Source organism: Clupea harengus, chromosome 5 (genome assembly GCF_900700415.2).
Source record: "Clupea harengus chromosome 5, Ch_v2.0.2, whole genome shotgun sequence".
In the NCBI taxonomy this organism is placed as follows: domain Eukaryota; kingdom Metazoa; phylum Chordata; class Actinopteri; order Clupeiformes; family Clupeidae; genus Clupea; species Clupea harengus.
In genome coordinates, this window is record NC_045156.1 from 31,079,082 (window position 1) to 31,101,364 (window position 22,283).

General features: G+C 40.6%; 2 protein-coding genes across 3 annotated transcripts in view; one reads left to right on the plus strand and one right to left on the minus strand.

Moving 5' to 3' along the window:
• Positions 1 to 14,957, minus strand: part of nicn1 (nicolin 1) — a 30,749-nt gene extending 15,792 nt beyond the window's left edge. The window contains exon 1 of the mRNA XM_031568546.2: positions 14,874 to 14,957. The gene's annotated coding sequence lies outside the window, so the exon portion shown is untranslated. The remainder of the gene's footprint in view (positions 1 to 14,873) is intronic.
• dag1 (dystroglycan 1) overlaps positions 14,469 to 22,283 on the plus strand; it is a 34,097-nt gene continuing 26,282 nt past the window's right edge. The window contains exon 1 of one of the 2 annotated variants that reach the window (XM_031568543.2): positions 14,469 to 14,810. The gene's annotated coding sequence lies outside the window, so the exon portion shown is untranslated. Of the gene's footprint in view, positions 14,811 to 15,112; positions 15,281 to 22,283 lie in introns of those variants that run through there. The other variant, XM_012837425.3, reaches the window with a different exon arrangement.

Genomic DNA, 22,283 nt, shown 5'->3' on the forward strand with positions numbered 1-22,283 from the left:
TGGCGTTCCCCAGGACAAACTTTTGTAGTACAACGCTGCAGCCAGGGTTTTGTGCATTTTGTCATGTGTTACATTTTGATGATCTCCTCCTAGACGGTTCATCGGATTCATGCCAGGTGTGATATATGGGATGTCGAGATGTCGCTGATTTTGCATTGGCAAAGGTGTGTATGTAAAATCGTGTATGTCTTACAAGGTGTTGAAATGGTGAAGTGATGAATTGATATGTTTTACCATGCAAGCAGGAAATGTGTCATAACTTCACCATCAATTGCTTGATAGTGCTAGAACTTCATAGGTTATGGGCTATAGTTAGAATGATATTCACATGCAAAGTGACTTTGTGGTGTTGCACTGCCGCCTGTCAACAACTGTTTTTTCTTCAATCACGACTAGGGTGCTCTTAGACAGTTCATTGGATTGATTTCAGATTTGGTGTACATATTAATCTTATTTCATAAGGGATTTTTGATATGTTGAACAGTATAGCTATAGGGAAAGGATGCATTTGGGTACCTCTGAAGTTTTGGGCTCCCAAACCAATCTGGTGACTGACAGGATGTTCAACCAATTATTTGAATGAGTTACTTAATCTAGAGGAGGGAGCCAGCATCATGACATTGCATACAGCTACAGATACTTCCGGAAAGGACGGCCATGTTGGTAATTCACCGAAGTAGGGGTTGTCAGTAGACGATGGGTAGACGATCAGTATACCTGGAAGTAATTATAAGAAATGATTGGTTAAGACCAGTCACCTGATGGGAACAGAGAAACGATCCGTATTCACGGAAGTAATATTAATAAATGATTGGCTAATACCAGGACCTTTATTTGTCCTTGAGTAACGAGGTTGATTGCCTGACTTTTAATGTTGTCACGTTTAACGCTGCTGTTCAACATTAATGGTACCTGAATTACACTTTATTTACATTTCTCGTAGACTTATGAAGGCGATCTAGGGCATCACAGGTCATCCACACTATGCATTCACAGATGTCGGAGAAAACAATGTGGGCCCCTGAGGACTTCACTGATCCTGCTGATGTGAGCTGTGCCCTTGGTGTATCCCATATCATTTCCACCAACGTGTATAAGTACAATCTGTGGCGCGTCCCGTCGGCCCTTCACTGTCTTAAACAAGGGGAGGAGCTGGTCCCACCACATGCCTCTCTGACCAAGCCACTCCACCTTGCAGGGTAGAGAGAGGTTCGGGACCCCTTGAGCCCGGGCATCGCTCTCAAGTCAGTAGATCCAAGAAGTACGTACAAGCCAAATTGTGGGCAAATCCATCATGGTCGAAAAAAAGACAAAATGTTTGTGACCTTGACTTCAGTTAATTTAGATTTATATCCCCATGCTATTGCAATTTTTATACGGCAAAGTTTAGTGTTTTTTATGTTTTTATACATATATATCATTTTAGAAACTTTGTATTTGTTTACATAACTAATGCTATTATTTTCTCTCTACCTGTTCTCATTTCTGACAGTGTGCCAGTTTGTAAATATAAATAGATAAATATAATAAAAATAAAGACAAAATGTTTGTGACCTTGACTTTGAAGTCCTTTGTGTGCATCATGAGAGATTCATATTATTGGATTAAATGTTGCACGTTTAATGGTTATTGGTGTACGTATATATTTTTTGCAATTGTTTTTCCGCGAGGGGGCATTAGTGTTTTTTTGGTGTTTTTTCTTTTTCCCTTTGTGTCAATGACAAGGTACACTGTAGCATAGCCTGCTGTCAAACGCTTGTGGGCAGTGCCTTACGTTACCAGAGAAAACAAACGTTAGTGTTTTTGTATATATATATATATATATATATACAGTAATTATATATAACTAATATGTTTAAATAAGTAATGTTATTATTTTATCTCTCCCTGTGGAGAGTTTTGCATGTCTGGCGGCAATCCACCTTGCCACTGGTTCCCACCGACCAGGAAGTAGTAAGTTAGTAGTAGTAATCTTCCGTCTGTAGAGCAGCTAGACATTATGTAGTACACATGGGCAAGTTATATGACGTTAGTCATGGTATGAGACGTGTGGTAGTACTCCTGAGGAGAGGGACAGGGTACTGATTGAATGTCATGGCAGTGCAGCCACTGGAGGGCACCCTGGTGTACAGAAGACTACTGATGGAGATCATTTCCAAACACTGTTAATGACTTAAGAATATAAGAATCAAGTGCCTTGTATTAATATATTCCTTGTATGAATCATGTGCTTATGAAAGCAGGAACATGGCTTTTCTGTGTGTGTGTGCAACTTAGATTATAAGGTGCCACTTAGTCTGCATATGTACAAGAGCATGTTTAGACCGGAGGTGATAAGAAGGGTCGAACTGTGCTTCTTCCGACCTTGTGCAAAACTTCCATTCGTGCCTCGGACGTCAGAAATCCACCACGTGGTTATCCCTGCTGAACGCTAAACTTCTGTCTACATAAACCTTGTGCGATGTGTTTATGATTGCTTCACTTTTAGCCTTGAGCTGGGAGTGAGCCCGATTGCAATTGTTGTTTGTCTAATAAATATACTTATATGCAGCTCCGGAGTCCTGAGGTAATTTTCACCTATCAACTACACAGAAGGTAGTTGATCATTATTACTGGTTGATGGTAAAAAAAAGGACGTAGAGGAATGGGTCTCATCTTGCGAACAGTGGCAAATGCCTGACACCATTTAAATTGTATCACCCACACTACACCCAATCGAGGTCGAGGGTCACTGGCAGGTTCTGGGCGTTGATCCAATTGGGCCACTTCCAGAGACGAGCAAGGGTTACACCCATATTTGAACAATGACTTGTTTGTTTTCCAAGTGGGTCGTGGCTAGGCCTCTGAGGCAAGAATCAGAATCAGAATCAGAATCAGAATGGGATTTATTGCCAAGTAGGTTTACACCTACTTGGATTTTTTCTGGTGTGAAGGTGCATACAGTAAACATAAAAACATAGAAACACAATAAGTACTACACATAACATAAAAACATAAAAACACAATAAGTACTACACATAAGAAAAGTACTACACATAAGAACCAAAAAACACAATATATACATACGATACAAATATATAAACAATGAATATAAAAAAAATTAAATAAAAAAAAAGTAAAGTGGAAAGTAGAGTGCAAAATGCAAAACAGGAGTGCAAAGTGAATGAGCAATGTGCAATATAGAAGGCTACAGGGGTGGCACTAAAGGTTACCAAGACTCTTTTGGCCCGGGGGCGGAGTCAGCAAAATATTAACCAACCAAGGCAATGTAATGTTTTAATGTAAAGGAGGGGGGATGAGGTCCTCCTGGCAAAAAAAACAAGACAGCTGTTAAGTTAGGGAATGGGATGAAGGAACGTTGGACAGGCACCTTTTAATTGTGGAATCCAGCTCAACCAAAGGAGTGTCCATACCATACAGGAGCCTTTTAATGTCCATATCATCTCAACCTATGGTACCCATACAAAATATCACAGATTTTTTCACTAGCAATCAGAAACAGTGACATGTCCACACAGGACAGATTCATCTTGGTCAATGCATTTAAGAATGTGTTGTTGCAGTGGCAACAGACACCAGTAACTGTGGTGTTTTTGTCTGCACAGCAGCAGAGGCCATGGGATATTAAGATGGAGACTGTAGCATTAACAAGAGGACAGCTCTCCCATCTTAGGCTGTACCATGCAGCACAATTGTGTAGGGTCGCCTTAAACAGAATGGCTCTTTAATGGTAGTTTGCGGATAGAAAGCTAGAGTGCTCCTTGCCGTTTGGCAGGTGACAGGTCTCGACCGATCATTACTAAGAATTGACTTAGAAAAACTTCTGGGTATACTGATAATCTACCCTTCCACCCATCGTCTACCAAAAATCCTTACTTCCGTGAATTGCCAACATGGCCGCCACTTCCGGAAGTCTCTGTAGCTAGAAGCATCGTCATGACGCTGGCTCCCATCCTAGACTAAGTAACTCATTCAAATGATTGGTTGAACATCCTGTCAGTCATCAGACACCAGTGCACCCATCGTCTACCGACAGTGATATATACGTATATGCTTAATAAACAAGAAAGTCATCTAATTGTGGTTTTGAGTTCATTTGATGTTGGGGAAGAAGGTTGACTGTCCTGATACAAAAATATCGGACGAGATGCAGGCAAAAAGCTAAGGTAACTACGTGGGTAGTAACGCGCTCCAATACATGTACTTAAGTATTTTTTTGCAATCAATTGTACTTAGGGTAAATTTCATGAATATGACTTTTCACTCTTACTCAAGTACATTTACGATACTTTTTAAAACTCTGTTACAGTATACTAGGCTACACACATATTGCTACTTTTATATTAAATAATTTCTGTTCACTCACACCTATAGCCTATAACGTTGACTGCTTTGGCTGAATGTGTGAACATATAGAACTCTATATTATAGACGTTCGTACATCAACAGCGCAGCTATATTGAACCAGGGCACTTGACAGTGGAGATGTATGGAAGTCAATCCCAAACCATTAGTCTGTTCATGTGCTTATGTCAGTAGGAACATAGCTTTTCTGTGTTTCTGTGTGTGTGTAACTGTCACTTTTAAAATTAAAATCCATCTGTCATAATACACGGTCTCAGAGCCTCATCTCCCTTGACATCCCCCTTACAAAAACTAATATAGCTAAAATAGCTTTTAAGTTCTTTGCTTCCCATAAATGGAACACTGTTCAAGTGGAGTTGAAATTAACCAAGTATTTGTCTGTCAACCAATTTAAGAGCCTTTTAGATAATAAGGATGTGCCTCAATGCTGTTGTTTTAAATGATTCTCTGATTTAATTTTTTTTACTTTATGTTATTTTATTTAATTTTTTTTTTATACTTAATTTTTGAGTTGTTTAATGTGTTTTTTTATTTATTTTGTCTGTTTTGTTTTGTTATGGTTTGTTTATTTATTGTTGTATGTATTATGTAGCCTCAATCAGGGCACTGCTGCAAAAGAGCCCTGTGCTCAGTCAATTCTCCCTGAATAAACAATGATGATGATGAACTGAGTCTTAGTCTGCATTTGTGTAAGAGCATGTTTGGACCAGAGGTGATAAGAAGGCATCCTCGCATGACAGAAAGCATAGTAGGATGACCTCGGACATCAGAGACCCACCACGTGGTTATCCCTGCTGACAAATAGTTTTGGCGTCAGAGAACGCTAACTTCTATCTATATAAACCTTCGTGTGATGTGTTTTATTTTGCTTCTCTCTCGTCTGCTGCAGTCTGGGAGTGAGCCCGTGCCTCTCTCTCTCTCTCTCTCTCTCTCTCTCTCTGTGAGAGTGGGCCCGTGCCTCTCTCTCTCTCTCTCTCTCTCTCTCTCTGAGAGTGGGCCCGTGCCTCTCTCTCTCTCTCTCTCTCTCTCTCTCTCTCTCTGAGAGTGGGCCCGTGCCTCTCTCTCTCTCTCTCTCTCTCTCTCTCAGAGTGGGCCCGTGCCTCTCTCTCTCTCTCTCTCTCTCTCTCTCTGTGAGAGTGGGCCCGTGCCTCTCTCTCTCTCTCTCTCTCTCTCTCTCTCTCTCTCTCTCTGTGAGAGTGGGCCCGTGCCTCTCTCTCTCTCTCTCTCTCTCTCTGTGAGAGTGGGCCCGTGCCTCGCTCTCTCTCTCTCTCTCTCTCAGAGTGGGCCCGTGCCTCTCTCTCTCTCTCTCAGAGTGGGCCCGTGCCTCTCTCTCTCTCTCTCTCTCTCAGAGTGGGCCCGTGCCTCTCTCTCTCTCTCTCTCTCTCAGAGTGGGCCCGTGCCTCTCTCTCTCTCTCTCTCTCTCTCAGAGTGGGCCCGTGCCTCTCTCTCTCTCTCTCTCTCTCAGAGTGGGCCCGTGCCTCTCTCTCTCTCTCTCTCTCTCTCTCTCTCTCTGTGAGAGTGGGCCCGTGCCTCTCTCTCTCTCTCTCTCTCTCTCTCTCTCTCTCTCTCTCTCTCTCTCAGAGTGGGCCTGTGCCTCTCTCTGGCCTGCCAGGACATGGGCTAGCCTGACAGGCTTGTTGTTGTTGTTTAATAAATATACTTATATGCAACTCCGGAGTCCTGAGGTAACTTCAGTGAATTTTCACCAAACATAGACCCTTCTGTTTGCTTTAGTTGTTTGTGTTAACATTTGTCTGACTTGTTTATTTAATTGTGTGTGTGTGTGTGGGGGGGGGGGGGGTCGCCCACATTTTCTTTTAAATTCGGTTTATTCAGACTGCGATTTACTTGAATGTGCAGATGTTACGTTGTGTTTATTAGACAAGCATTTTCTTCTTAAGGATAGGTAAACGTGAAAAGTGTGGTTTCAGTCGGTCCAAATAGTTTGCCATAGATTTATTGACAAGCCCATTTAAAGTGAACAGTTAAGAGTTGCTTGATAACCGGAAAGCAAACTTTCTGTGAGTCACTGATTGACTTCCTGAAAAAGCCTGGTAATGTCAATTTTTGGAGGAGATATTGATTCCAAATGTAGGCCAAATGATAGTGTGAAGCGGAGCCTCAGAACCCCCCCCCCCCCCCCCCCCGGCATTTCATAATCTCCTTGTTTGTGTGTATTCACTGCAATACATTAGTTCCAATACATGAGCAGATATGCCATATTCTTGAATGTGCTAAATAGTAATAATAATACTTTAATTTTATATAGCACTTTTCTAGGTACTCAAATACGCAGTATTGTATCTGACAATGTTTCTGTGGGGTAAGGCACCATAGGTACTGATTATCAATCAAAACTGGGCTCAATGCACATTGGTAAAGTTAAATTAATAAAGTATCCATCTATCTATCTATCTATCTATCTATCTATCTGGTACACTCACTCTGTCCATGTCACTGAATCAGGCTTTTGAAACCAAACATTAGCAATCCAGGATGTAATGTCTCTGATTCTTAAAAAAGAAAAGTGGCAAGCCTTTATTTCAGTTATTTCACTATACAGCTGTCGCTATAAATATTGCAAGAGCACTCCGAGACTATTGTGAGTGACACATTATCTCATCACACTGAGCCTCCACTGAGGCTGGCAAACTCAGTAACAGTGGTTTGTAACAAAGATTAATAGTTTATTCTGTTAAGATGAAAAGGAGCATTGTAAACATCCAGAGTTCAGAGGGGGAACAATGCAGATTGGGAATTAGATAGATAGATAGATAGATAGATAGATAGATAGATAGATGGATACTTTATTAATCCCGAGGGAAATTAAATTAAATTAAATTAAAATTGCCTCAGTCCCCAGTTCTACTGGGTTCCTCTTTTTAGTGATATTTTCTTGAAGATATTTTAGAACTGCTGTGGGATGCTCAGTGGATTTTAACCCCAAACAACCTATGACTAAGACTTCCGTCTGTCCAGATTTCATGTAATGGGGAGAAAATGCTTGAAAACAGTAACAAATGGGCTGCGTTCGAGTACTCAAATAATCGAGCAGCTACATAAATTCTCAAATTTCTTCATTAACATCGAGTACTCATTAATCACGTAGTTTAAGAACTGAAAATGAGTCCATTTCTAAATATTGTTTATTGTGAATAGTACCTGATACATTAATAGGATTTATATGTGAAAGGGGGAGGGAGCGAGAGACACCCACTCACCCTTTACCTGGCAGATTTACCGTGCCTGTTACTAACTTTGAGGAGAAAAAATGCATTCTCATTTATAGGCCGCATCTGAGCATTAACCGCACGGCAGAAAAATGTTGCAAAATCAATGTATAAACTGTGGTTAATAGTCGGGAAAATGTGGTATATTCATATCATATTATTAATGTATTTGCTCTATGTGGTGAGACCAACCCCATCATAGTCTCATCATAGCACCCCCCTCCCCACCCCACCCCCAACATGACAAGAAAATAGGATCAACATATTGTGTTGTGCTGAAACAATTAAGCATATTATCAATGTATTCACTGTTTACTTTGATTTATTTCAGCATATACATAGACTATAAGTACTCGCCCGTTCTGTTGGCTTGCATCATAAACTGAAGGGATGATGCATTGCTCAACAGGATATGTGTAGCCATCAAAGACTAACCTGTTATTTTATAGTTTGAACCCTCACTGTATTTTCATTGGGGAGAGACACACTGCAAAAGGTTAAAGGTCAGTCATGATTCAGGTCATGAAAAACAGATGCAGTTACTTCTGACCCCCTGGTGGAGTGCTGTACATCTTTGGGAACTTAAAAACAAATATGCAGGAACCACTGTACTACAGAGAACACACCTATTCTATCTAATGTCCCCATTACAAGAATATGATTACAAAGAGGTATGTATTCATTTCAGTGGATGTTATAATGGTGATAGTCAGACCAGAGGAAGGTCAAGGGAGAAAGACGACCTCATTCATTTTCACACGAGACCAAAGTAGCACACAAAGTCTTTGAGATCGTATGAGTATCACTGCTGTCCCCAGTTATCGCTGAACCTTTTGCCCATGAGCCCTTTACTGTAGGCCATAGTAAATGTTGAGGGGCCACACACTAATCTCACTCAGATATTGACTCAGAGACATTGTTTTGGAGAGAAAAGAGTTGAAATGGTCTTAAAGTAGTAGTTTACAGCCAAGCTGACAAGATGCACAGAGGCTGGCCTTGGCCCTGTTGTCATGGCAGCAGAGTCCAATCTATTTTCTTTTGACAATTTTGCTGAGTTCTGGGATATTACAGCCCCAAGAGAGATAACTGTCTTGAAAAGTAAGTATTTGCAGTTTACAATCTTTTTCCATATTTGATTTTGTTAATGTTAATCCCCTCCTAATACCAAGAGCTGTCTCTGTCTGTCTATCTATAGGCTAACTGGCAAACACAAATGTAATCATTGGAGTTATAGAAAAACTACCAGAGTATTTGTGTCTGTAAATGTCTATTATATAATCTAATGTCTAATGTCTAATTTATTTACAGCACCTGTCTGAAATAATAATAGTAGCCATACTTTATGCCTTAATAAAAACCTAATGCATTTACAGCATTAAGTAGATACAAAAAATTGTGAACAGACAAACCACTGGTCATGAGTCGATAGAAATGTATAATACCGTATTAGGTATCATTGTTAGGTATCATAAGATGATGCCAGCCACAGTACCATTAATAAGTGTACATTCCAGAGTTAATGGGTAGAGTGAAAGAGCATTGACACTGTTGCACGTGGATACTCCAGCAGCAGGTCATGTGCAAACACTAAGCCAAAGCCAAAACAAGTCCATAGATGGAGAGAAAAAGTCATGGGTAGAAATAATGGATTGGTTGTGAAATGATAAAAGATGAGTCACTATTGAACTGCTCACCAGTAATGGGTTCACATGATACATCCATTTGTAAAGGGTATAATATGTATATTCCACATTACATAAGTGTCATGTATTTCAGTCATTACTTTATGTCACACGCATGTTACCATTGTTTATGTTTGTAATGATGGTGGATCCATTTTTCCAAACATTAACCAAACATCTTAAGAATCATGTTTAACAGTCACTCTCATTAACCTGCAGACATTTAAAGTGACTGAAATTCATCCCGACAAACAATCAGTAGTTCCTATAGGAGTTTGCACACAACCTCTGGTTTGCATGTTACTGCCAAAGCCAGGTAATGATGATCAGGATAGGGTGGCATCCCTCCAAGCGAGTCAAGAAGACAAGGGGGGGAACTGATCAGGGAAGCTAAAAGGAGCAGCAGGAGTGGTTGCCCTCAACATGGGACAACAATCCCCCATTTAACTCCTATGTTTGGGCTATTGGGTAGGGTCAGCACCAAATTGAGAATGCAAAGGATCCTGGGGCTATGTAATGTAGTGTGGCAGTATAAAATCTCAGCAGGTTAAAGAAAGCATTCTTTCCGTGAAAGTAAAGGTTCCTTAACCTTTTGTCGACTCTATACATCCTGTTCATCTGGTAGATGAGGTGTGTGTGTGGGGGGGGGGGGGGGGCTTTCTCATCTCCATTGACTGGACTTCAAGTAATTCCTGCCTCTACACAAAAGTGCAATATTTAAATACTATCTGTTATTAACAATCCACCAGGGCAACAGGATCATTTTGTGGATGATGACTATCCGTATTTATGAATATTCATTTAGGCCATTTACAGTGCTTGCCTCGGCCGATTCATAAATCAAGACCTATTGCACATGCAACAAAAAATGTGTTTTTTAGCAGAGCTCAGACAGTCCTGCGAGTCCAAGGAGGATGCTTCCAGAAGTGGGGATAAAGACCTGTATGAGCAGGCCAGAAATGCACTGACAAAGAACATCAAAGTGGCTGAGAGAGGCCACAGGGGAAAGCTGAAAAACTGGTTCTCAGCAACAGCCGTGCACCACAGGAGACCCCCCCCCCACATACTCAAAAACAACCGGCTGATGACCTGAACTAGTACTACTGTAGGTTTGAGAGGGACACATTTACACAGAGAGGAGGGGACACTCTATGAGATATGTTTTATAGTTTTGGTCTCATCTTCAAATTCATTTTGATAGTGCAAGGTAAGACATTATGTTGAAATGTTAATACTGCAACATGAAGCTCTGGACTAGTGTATCGAGTCTTCTGTACCTTTGCTATGTGGATTTGTTGGTTCCACAAAGGCATTTCCCTGACTTTGCTAAGTATTAACCTTACTCACATTCCTGCAGCTCCTAGCTGTATCTGTGTTATTGATGAGATAAACACAACTCTAGACCAGGAATGTGTTGAAATACTGTCCCACTTAAATCCATCCACCTTTTGGCCCCTTCTGAGGGCTCCTCAGGTATGTGAGAAAGTATCTCAGATTCAACTGATGCCTAAACTGGTGTGCAGCACATTAACAGCACAAAGGAACAATGACATGTCTTTACATGTGGCCCACGAGCATGATCTTAGTAACCCACCTGCATCCCCTCAGGGAAGGAATGTTGTAAAGATAGTGTTGGGACGCCTAACTTTCCTATGGCCTCAGGTAGGAGATAAAACAGTGGCTCACATTTCTGACTTGTGTTGTCATCTGTTTGGAATTTACAAAGGGACGCGTTATGGGTGGGGTCCCCACCGTCTGCAATTCATTGTATTATCTGTCCACATTTGACATTTGACTAGTATCAGAGCCAGTGGTTACCTTCATCTATGTATGTAAACTTCTGAGACATCACAGTGAGTTGCAGGGAGTTCGTTTTGCATGTCTGTGGTTACATACAGTATCATGGCAACTTGACCAACTTAGCCTTGTGCCTTGCTAAATGCCCTTCCGTTCCTCAGTTTACTGAATATCATATTTCTCTCAGTATTCAGAGACAGCAGTATGGGTGGCCTTCGTGACAGCGTCGGCACTGTGCATTTAAAACTAGGTTTAACTAGAAATCGAGGTTAAATGCAGACATCAATGAAATAACATTACCCTTTTAGAACTACGGGACCTGCTGCATCACAGAGAAAATGAAAAACACATTCCATGACATCTATTGGGTCAATTCTTGCATAAATGAAACCGCATGAGTCCAGACACTCTTACGTATAATCACTCTTACCTGTTTTTGCAGCTAGTAAATATGTATCTTAATTATGTTTTGAGTCAATACAAAGTTGAGTTTACTGAGAAAGTCTTCGGAGCAGAGCGACCAATGCAAGAGCAAATGAAGAGTGATTTGTTGACTGACATAGCTTGGACACACATGCTGTTCCCTACATAGCTACTCAGTCAGGTTAAGATCACGTGACATGAAACGACCTGGCCAAACAGACAGCACTTCAAGCAGACTGTTTCCTATAAACATATAAATGGCAGAGCTCGAAGATATGCCTTGGCTCGTTGTCTTGTTGGAAAGTCACAATGGGACCAATAGGAAGCTGATCTAAGGGCATGGTATTCCTCTGTGGTATGCTTGCTGGTTCTATATGCCCTGTGTAACGAAGTATGAAGGTGTGCTGACCTTCAAAAAGTTCTTTAGAAAGCATCGGACAAATCTGATCATCGGGTGAGTTTAACTTGAATGGTGTATTACCATTATTATGTATTCAAAAAGATCATTCTTATTGCTGGTCTTGTTCTTAAACATTGTAAATGACTTGTTACTAATATATACATGTCACCTAAGTTGAAATTATTAAAACCCACTTTTCCTTGGGCACGACCAAACTTTTAGAGGGCAGTGTAATATAATGTCTACACGTGTGTGTGGGCTGTGTGAGGGCTTTTGAGCGGGAATGTGCTGAGGTGTAGCTGGAGACATGAGGCAGTAGGCTACTCAGTGTGCTGATGATAATGGTTACCAACTACAGACTACAAAGAGGCCTGAAGAATGGACTAGAACAGCAGAGCAGAAACATCTCAGAGGCAACACAGAAACACAAGGCATTCTTTAGTCATGCACACGAGAGGTGTCACAGCAGCAGGGGGTCGAAGCATGCCACCTTTAAAAGAAATAGATTTGAAGTGTACCAGTGCACCATACTTGTCATTGAAGACAGCTAACATGTTTGATTTGGACCATACTTGTCATTGAAGACAGCTAACATGTTTGATTTGGACCATATTTGTCATTGAAGACAGCTAACATGTTTGATTTGGACAATCACAACACGTTTCTTTTCTTGATGACATTTACCTGCAGGTTTTATGTCTGCATGTTGTATGAGGGAGAAGACTCTCAGATATACTAACTACTCTGAATGCAATGTCTCCTAATGGCATACTTCTAGGCGACTTTAACCTTACATTTGAATGATTACTTCAACCTCTTCACTAAAGACTTTATGGCTTGATTACTTTGTTCTCATGCATGTGGACTTTTCAACCCCCAGCAAAGGACGCATTTTGGATGTACTTTGCTGCACCGGTATTGCACTATGTAACCAGTGCTGCTGAACTACCCATCTCAGACCATAAGGTTGTTCTATTTGACACATGAAATCAAAAGTTCAGTGTGTCATGTGCAACAATAAAAAGATCAAGCCAGGAGAACTCTCTACTCCTATTAACTCGTCTTGCTCCTAATCCTTCACTAGCGCTAACAGTGGGACCTACAACTACTTCTTATCTACTGTGCTGTGTAACAGTCTTGCTACATCTGAAAACAGACAGTTTCATTTGTTCACACAACTCCTTGGTTTACATGTGAACTCCACCAGAGTCCATGGGTCTGTGCCTCTAGTAGTACTAAGGCAACCATGGGAAAACTCCCTTTTAACATGAAGAAACCTTGAGTACTAACTAGGCCTATAGTTTTGGTTCCGTAGTATGTGTCACTTTCCTCGGGGATTATGAGGGACTCTAGGGTGGTATCCATGGTTACAGATAACTCTTACCTCACACACCCCTCAGTTTCTTATGAAGAAACGTGAATAATGTTATAGCTCTAGCGCCAAAAACATCAGATTTATTTTATTCAACTGTTGGTAACTAATCCTTAAATAATCGATGTGTTTACTTCAAATGACTTCGTTGTTCTTGTGAGAACACTTGTAATCCCTGATCGATAAAGCTAGCTATGGTTAGCTTCTGCTCACCTTGTGGAATTGGTGACGCATTTGGACAAGGCGAAGCAAAGTTATAAACCGCGTTTTTTTTTTAAACCATCAGTTCAAAAACTAGCAAGATGTGTGCAGTGCTTGTTCCCATATAGCAAAAGGCCATTGGGCCACTGTCTGTAAAACTGACCTTTTACTCATTGATTTTCGGGCGGTCCGCTAGTGAGTTACAGGCTTTTTCCAGGTTTGGCATTGGTCTTCAAAACTTTAAAACAACATTTTTCTTTTTCACCACCAACCCGTTACATTTTATGGATGTTACCAGTGCATAACATAAGCCTTTATGTTACTTGAGAGCCTTCTAGTTAGTTACCATGAACTACTTCTGTTCAGCGGCGGATATTTAAGACTGCCAAAGATCTGATTTAGAAAGAACAGGAATTGGTAACATTTTATGTTATTTTCTTAAAATCCACGCTCAGTTACAACCAAAGATAATGACCAAAATCCACCAGTGGACCGATATGCTATCTGGGTTGGTGTAGTCTGACGTTACCTAAATGAGTTAGCTCGCAGGTTTTAGACAAACTAGTATATGGATTATATTAATAACGATGAAAAAAAATTAAATTAAGTGTATAGAAGTATCTGTTGTGTGGTGAACATCACACTGTCAAGGCTTGTTTAGGCTACTTTGTAATTTCACGAGAATGTCAAATCTGACGGATTTTTAAATGCTTCTCACGGATGTATGCGATTATTACTACTACTATTACTACTAATAATAACAATAATAATAATTTGCTTATTTTGTAATCGCTTGACAACCCTATGTGTTATACAAGAGAGAGCGAAACATGTGAATAAATAATATAGGCCTATTTGATCGCTATAGGTCAGTATAGTTTTGGTCAACTAACAGAAATGGTCAGATGTCCTCGTGACATTGCATTTGCTTGCTGGGTGTCAGATAACCTGACGTTACCAGGGAAGGTGGGATTACGAAGTGGGTGGAGTAATTCTTGGGCAGATAGCTGGTTAACAGCCTCTCCTTCTTTGGAAAGGCTTTAAGGGAGCAGCATTCCTCATGCTTTAGCTATCTCCTTCGCCGACCGATAATAGAGACTAAACTGATTGTCAGCCTTTTAAAGACCGTTAAGTAATGACTTCATAAACTTCAACCCAAGGCTGTAAGATATGCCATTTGATTGTCCTGGGTTGTACAGCCTGGTTTGTTTTTTTATATTTCGGTTATCGCCCCCCCCTCCCTTGTTTCCTGATCATAAACGAAACAGGATTTGTAATCGAATATCGTGTTCCTGGTGCATACGACCTTCGATGGATTCAAACGCAAGAAAGCACAGCAAGTAATTACCATATTTGTGTTGGTGTGAGTGTGTGTGTGATTGTGTGCAAAATAACGGTCTTACCTGTGACAACCTTATATCAAGGAAAGGCATAATATTACTGTCGGTGGGTCATCTAGGAGAGTCCACATAGATTCTTCAATGCCGCTGGTGCCTTCGACACAGACAAATCTAGTGGATGTTCGTCAGATATGGTCACGACCAGCTGCATTTAAATTATAAAGCCAATATCTATAAACTATGAGTTATCTGAAGCGATGTGAAAGAAGCGTTTCGGCAATCGACTTATCGAGACTATTGCCTCCTATGACAGCAAGAGAGGGTTCTATTTGTGGATGGGGAGAAAATTCAAGGAGAGGGCGAGATTCTTCGCCTCCTCTTGATGGATACAAATGTCTGAAAACAATACACCATTGACGTTTGAATAGAGATGAAAATACTGGCTATGTGAAGTCGGTGTGTAGAAAAAGGTAAGAGTAACTGTGTTAGCGGTTGGTCGTATACATTTTTATGAGCCGAGGTTAAACTGTGGGTTTGATTAACGGTAGATGTCTCTTGCTAAGTCTGCTTGCTAGCTTGCTCGGTATCAAGATGACGCCAGCTAAACTATTATTTTCTTCCGTCTCAAACAGGTGCATTTCAAGGCTATTGACTGTAGATATAGTTTGTTTGTTGCGACCAGAGGCAGTTGAGGGTTGAGTCTGAAATGTTGTTGATGTGGAAAATAAACAGTTTCAGCTTGCCGATGGAATAATGCCGACAATGCTAGCGATACCTTCCCAGAGTTCGCTAGGATTGTATCTAAAATTAATGTTTGGTGCATGTAACGATGGAGATTCCGTCGCGCCGTCAACGATGCTGACAAAATGTAAACCGCTAACTAACACAATGCTAGGCTGTTTGCTGACCTTACTAGTCGTTAACTACAGGGAGAATGCTCGATGTTGCAAATTATATTTGTTTTTATAGACGCAATCCTTATACAAATAAGACGAGGCCTAAAGCAGGCAGGCCTGGACGTTAGGTGCCGATAGCCAAGTTAAACATCAAGTGGGGCTCTGAATGACAGAGTTGTCACCAGTATCTTTAATAGAAATGAAATCACCGCTTCAGGAATATGATATGGATTTGTTACTTTTAGCTCACAGTTGATCTGTAACTTACTTTCAGTGGACGCAAAATCGACAATCAGCTGGTTATGGTGAAAATACATAAACGTTACGCTACGTGATGTTAGAATTGTTTTAATGCATGCAACCGATAGCGTTCACTTAACGTCGGTTTGTAAACCATGCTGTTAACATTACTATCCTATATGACGTTATTCAGTTTGTCATGAATAGTCATAGTTACTTGCCGTATGGTGCCGTTCCATTTACTCGTTTACTTCCATTTACTCGATTCCCCGGGTTAAGGGCACACGGTTAAGATTGTATTTCTTACGTTAGTAGTGTAAGACTTGTTTGTGAACTCTGGCATAGCCCTTTCTCGTGACTAAACGTTTCCAGTTATTTCTTATGATTGATTGCACCTTATAAGAGGTTACACATTATCCTTCTAAGAATTCGTAATATGATTTAAGTTGTGGTGTGAGAGCTAACGTTAACGTACATTATTCCCATTAATAGACACAATACTAGTTGCGTTCAAATAACTTTACTTGATTTGTTGATTTAACATCACAGGTTTACCTAAATCCCTGATTTATATTAGATGTTCACGGTATTGCTATAACGTTAGCAAAGCTAAAGTAGCCAACGTTATTGGTGAAAGCCTATGTGGTAGATGAAAGGCTGGTATGTGTGCGGTCCCTAATTAACATTGGTATAAATGGGATTGCGTATATTTTGAAATAAATATTTTGTTTTGTTTTATTATTATGATCCAGTTTTATATTTTCTAAAGCAGTTGTAAGGAGTTTGGTCTAAACTACCGAGCTAAGGTAAACAGCCTAAAAGGCAGAACCTTGCAAAACACCCAACACCAGTACAATTGCCACTGATAAAAGCTTGCTAGCATGCTAACGGGTGCCTTATGGGATATAGTTGGCGATGTGCTTTAAATGTTCTCACTTATTTCACTATTACAGTTTGTATATTGTATATTGGGAGCGACAGTTCAACTGCATGCCATCAAAATAAATGCGGCCCACACCGTACCTGCTGTTTTAACGGATGTTTTGGGTGAACATTGAACTAAACTCAGTGTGTTCATCTAACCTTGCCAAATAGGATAATTCATTTATCCCTATAAGCGGGGTTAACATTCCGTTCAGCTAATGGTTCATAGTTCAAGAAATACGCTTCGTTTGGCCTTTTAGAGAGACCTTATGCAACAATTTGCAGCAATTTTTGAAGCATGTTTTTATAAACAACTAGTATTGTTGATGGTACCACCAAGACGTGAGTTAGTATGCTAGCAAGCCTTTTATCAGTGTCAGCTGTGCTTTTGGTGGTGGTGGTGGTGGTGGTTGTTGTAAGGTTTATGCATGCCTTTTCAGTAGTTAGATTGCGAGTTTTTCGACCAAAACTCCTTAGTGCTGCTGTAATTTGTAATGGGTAGCGTAATTACTATATTCATATAGGCAACTCAATTCTCAATCTTGCATGCCTATTTAAATTATGCAATTATAGGCCATCTTCTCTCAGGCCTTGGACTAATGAAGATAAAGAAGCTGATGTTAGAGACATTTGAACAAAAGATAGACATCAGTCACAATACATTTGAGGGTGTTGGGTTGATTCTTGACATTTTGAGATACTCATTGTCAGGATGACCTACACTAGCTGACACACTGATGATGTAGCTAGAGATGAAACTATATGAACATTTTATATCACGATTATAGTGACCAAAATTACAATATTATCATAGTGTTGTTAAAATGTTCAGAAAGTACTGGTACACAAACTAAAATACATGGCCAACACCTTATGTTAGGCTTTGTTGACCAAATTGGTTCATTGAGTTAGAATGCTATAATGAGTAACTGCAGAACTGCTCTACAGTGTAATGGGGCATGCATCTGCGTCAAAGTAAACCACTTTTTTCCGCCACTGACAGGCTGAGAGATAGTTTTCCCACTTACTTGTTGGAAGCCATTATTGTAATTGAAATTGGGTTAATTATACAGCCCTGCACTGCAGCATCGCTTATTTTCATTTTGGTAACGAGGAAAGTTAATGTTTAAGAGGAAACAAACATGAGGAAAATGATTATTGTTATGTGTGAGAATCTTTAGAAATGTGATCAAACAAGGCCAGGTATAATGGAATGATATATTGTGTATAATAATGTACTAAATTATACTTTTTTACGTTAAGCGGTTCTTGAGATATTGATGTGTCAGTTGTAGCGTCCCCCTATTGACAAGTTTGGTGACGTTTGGACCTTTGCATCAGATGATATTGGCCGTAGAGTCATTGTGAGTCACGCCCATGGGCCACGCCCTCAAATTTGATTAACGTGTTACCTTGATGGATCGGAAGATCAAATGTGTAACTCCTAAAGCGGCTGATGACGTTACATTTTTTTTTTTCATATGAATGGCCTGTAACTAGTTTGTTTTACTTTTCACTTTTTAAAAAATTTTAAATGACGGGAAAATTTGGTGGGCGGGAATGGGTGCATTAGATTTGGCCAGCCAGCCAGCCAGAAGTCAAGTTGGGGAGTAGCTTACTGTATAGTGCTGTAGTTGGAGCACAGATATTAATGTTGAGTTCAAACAGTTCTCATGGGCATTTCAATGCTTGAGCAGGGAAGAGCTCTCTTTGCGTTATCCACTGCAGCCCTGTTCAAGACATGTTTACTATGACTAATAAGTAAAGAAGACCATGTAGGTTAATATAATAATATAAACATAATATTAATTGATAATAACACTATTACTAATAAAGTAAAAGATCTAATCTATTAAATAAAAGCACTGAGGGTCCAGTGTCGTGGGCTGTGTGTGCACAACCACACCGCCGCTGGCCAAAATCCTTTTTCACAAATTACTACTCTCATTTGTGTGTAGGTACACAGCGTGGCAGTTCTGAATAGCTAGGGACACACCTCTACAAATCTGGTAATCTGTAAACAAAAGTAATTGCATGACGTGTTAATCCAACATTGTTTTGTTTGGTATTGTGTAGTAGTGGGAATAACTAGGTAGCTTGTGATTTCAATTCAATCACCATTCTTGGGTCACAATTAGTTTTGATCATGATTCTGCAATACATTAATTCTGTTACGGAAGAGTTTGCATGATTACAATCGATTTCGTTGTTTTTAAATTTAAATGCGTTATCTTGCTAGCTGTTCCCGATTCTATGCTTGCTAGCTTGCCAGGTGATCGTTCTCCAGATCCAACTTATTTAACCACGCAATTCTTTGCATTCACACCACATGGCAAAATGAGAGAATACATTTTTGTTAAGATAGATAGATAGATGGATACTTTATTAATCCCGAAGGAAATTTAGGTCATCCAGTAGCTTATACACTTAACTTAACTCACAAACATACATACACAAATCACAGTAGAATCACAGTAGAAGAACAATACACATAGGGAGAACATGTTCACAGGGAGTGGGGTGTATACAGATATTATACAGATATTACAGTGTGCAAAAATAGGTTGTGTCAGTGTTGATGTTCACGAGGAAAGTAGTGCAAAGAGTGCAGAGAGATAGTGTTCATGTGCTTGTTGTGTAACTCATAAGCTTGTCTGACTACAATCTCACTGTAGTATCAATGGGCAGCTTTTTATTGACTTTGGTTGTTCTAGTTACCATTCAACGTTTCCAAGACATTGATATAGAAATGGTGAAAACACTTTTCTAATCTTCTTCATAGCTGTCCTGTTATACAGAAATATTGGTACACCTGCCTGCCAGAGTATTTATCATCATCATTATTATTATTATTATTATTATTATTATTATTTTGGTTTTCAAGTACACTTACTTGATCAGGACAAATGAAACTGAAATAATAGTTTAGTTTCCCTTTCAAAAGAATCCCTAGAAGGTATAATTCCTCTGAAGTGATCAAACCTTCTGCGGCGGAACTTTGAGTGGTGTGGAATCCTCCGGGCCTGTGCCACATTCCAGAGCCTCCTCATGACGAGACAGGCAAGCTTATGACATGATTGGATTGAAGATAAGCCCTAATATGAGGTGGGCAGGCAGGCAAGCAAGCAAGCAAAGCCCCGGCCCTCATGCACACATTCCAGCCTCAAAACTAAGGCTTGTCTGCCTATCTTTTCACTCTCACATGGACCCACATACAGCCACACACACACACACACACACAGCAGGCAGAAACTAGCGCAATGCCTCTGTGCATGCGTGCACACCTAGTTCTTTTCTGTGAATTGTGACGGGCTTCAAAGGTATTGTATGCCCCCCACACAACCACACAAAAAGTTGTCTCAAGTGCACATTTCAGATTGATTTCCTAGTACATGTAGGGTGTGTATCATCAGCTGATTGGAGACATCATGCAAGAAGGAAGGATGTGATCAGAATGGCCCAAGTAAGAGTTTGAAATGAAAAGCAAAAATAAGCCCAGTTGGGAGTGAGAAAGGTAACTTGCAAACGTGTTTAACACGGTAGTCCAATGTCTGAAACCTTAAAGCAGCAGTAACACATTTTGGTCAAAAACTAGCATGTAAAAACTTTACAAAACACCAAACAGCACAGCTAGCACTGATAAAAGGCTAGCTAGCTTGCTCACTCATGTTTTTTTTGGTGATATAGTTGGCGAGGCCTTGATGTGAAAGCTTTTTTTTTAAGTTTCAATCTAACCTCAACTTCCGTTTTCCGCATGACCTTGCACCTGGCCTGTCTGTGGTGAGCCAGCGTTCCATTGAGGAATTAATTGGCTAGACTTGATCCGCTGAGCTACTTTTGATTGGATACCTTTAGAATAATGAACCATTCAACGAAATCCTCCTATGGTCTAGTTGCCTTGTTCAAATCAACTAGCTGCAACAGGATGTTTGTTGGGTTGCAGATTGAGAAGAACACCAGGGAGGTCATGCGTGTCTGTGTTTGTTTTGGGGGGGGGGGGGGGAGGTGCAGGGTGTGTGTGTGCGAAGTGGTATTGTTGAGGTTGGGTCTAGTAGGGGTTTCTTGTGTGTATATTCAGACCTTGCACACACACACAGACACACACACAGACACACACACACAAGCAAATGGTGTTAATCCTCCACCATGTGCGCTCAAGCCGCTCAAGCCAAGACCCTGAGTGTAGTAAAATGGAAAGCAGGGGGAACAGGGTTGTGCCACTTCTCACAGTCAAACATTAGAAACCGATGGCCTCTTCAGTTGAATTGACAAGGTTGTATTTGGTGTCTGAGACTTGTCCATTGATCTTCCATGTAAACTCTCACACACACACACACACACACACACACACACACACACACAGCTTGAACAACTCCACATATGTAATATGTAGCTTGTAGCTTTGAATCCCACTCACATTATTCTACTTAGGCTATCTATCACTCACACTCTCTGCAGCTAGGGCCCTGTGGCACGCCTGAGAATGGAGTGAATTTGAAATATTGCTTAGCTTGTGAAAAGATGTGTGCTGCTGATTGATTGATTGTGAAATAGTTGCAGAGGTGGTTTTATTTTGATAGATTTGAGTGGGTGGGTGGTTTGGCTATACTCACTTACTTGGCTGCTATATCTGACAACCATGTACTTCTATACCTGGGAAAACACGGCACACCAAATGAACCAGTGCAGAGAATATGGAGGAAATAGGAAAACATTTGACGTGGGGACCAGGAAGATGTTCAAAAAATCTCCACACCATATGAATAGGACTGGGGGGGGGGGGGGGGGGGAGAATTGGGCATGGAACATGGCACAAGGTTTTCCCTTTTTATTTTCCTATGTGGATATCATGCCAATATTCTGGGTCCCTGTGTTCCCTTATGGGTTTCACACGTGAGAAACAGCTCCCCACTCTTCCATTGATGAATGTTTGTCTGTGATTTTGGGATTGTTGAAGCTGCAATGAAGTCAAACTGTTGACACAGCTTGAGGCGCTGCTGAGGTGTCGTCGGTTAAAGCTCGGTGTGGTGAAACAGTTTATTTACAGTTCCAGTCTGTTTGCTTAGTGCACTTTTTTTAGTAGGTATGTTATCTACCTCTCTGAAATGGAATGGATAGCGGAAAGCATTCTACAAAGGACTGAGACCCTCACATGATGCAGGTGGCCTTGTCTACCTGTGCTACTCACTGCATAGGTCACTAAAGGAATGGAGAGAGGGTGCGAATGCTAATGAATCGTCTGCTTCTTTATAGGCCTGGCTGTGGTTTACTGTGAGAAAGTTGGAAGTTTCCAATTGAGAGCAGCCATTTGGGCAGTCAGCCACGACCTCACTCTTCAGCTACCTCCTACTCCCCCTCCCTCGTCCACTCACTGTGGCTTCATTCACATTGAAAGTCCACACTCACAATCAGT